Genomic DNA, 610 nt, shown 5'->3' on the forward strand with positions numbered 1-610 from the left:
CAAAAGAATCAGGCTGACCGTGATTACTTCTCAATAGCATTCTCAAAGTAATTTTTTTTAAACGTCTTGGTTTCACCCTTAATAACAACAGGGTGAATGAGTTCTTTTTTAAAAATATTTATTTATTTATTTATTTATTTATTTATTTATTTATTTATTTATTTATTTTTATCTTATTTGGGCTGAACCAGGTCTTGGTTATGGCACATGGAATCTTTAGTTGCAGCAAGTGGGGTCTTTAGTTGTGGCATGCAGACTCTTAGATGTGGCATGAGGACTCTCATTTGCAGCATGCATGCGGGATCTAGTTCCCTGACCAGGGATCAAACCTGGGGCCCCTGCATTGGCAGCACAGGGTCTTACCCACTGGACCACCAGGGAAGTCCTTCAAAGTAATTTTTGTGACAAGAACGGGCTGACTTTGAAGAATTAAAACAAAACAATACAAAATGATTTCTTGTCAGAAGGCAAAAAGCAGCATGAATAATACAGAGCATATATAACAGCAACTACCAGAATAATAAATGCATTATCTTATTAACTCAACAGTCATGTTATGAGCTCGGTGCCTATTATTACTGTTAGCACAGATGAGAAAATTGAGATGCAG

General features: G+C 36.6%; 1 non-coding gene across 1 annotated transcript; it reads right to left on the reverse strand.

Annotated features, from left to right (window-relative positions):
- Positions 1-308: 308 nt before the first annotated feature.
- Positions 309-381, reverse strand: TRNAG-GCC (transfer RNA glycine (anticodon GCC)). Its single transcript has one exon. It is a non-coding gene; the product is annotated as a tRNA-Gly (tRNA).
- Positions 382-610: the final 229 nt, after the last annotated feature.

Source organism: Hippopotamus amphibius, chromosome 4, assembly GCF_030028045.1.
Source record: "Hippopotamus amphibius kiboko isolate mHipAmp2 chromosome 4, mHipAmp2.hap2, whole genome shotgun sequence".
Lineage (NCBI taxonomy): Eukaryota > Metazoa > Chordata > Mammalia > Artiodactyla > Hippopotamidae > Hippopotamus > Hippopotamus amphibius.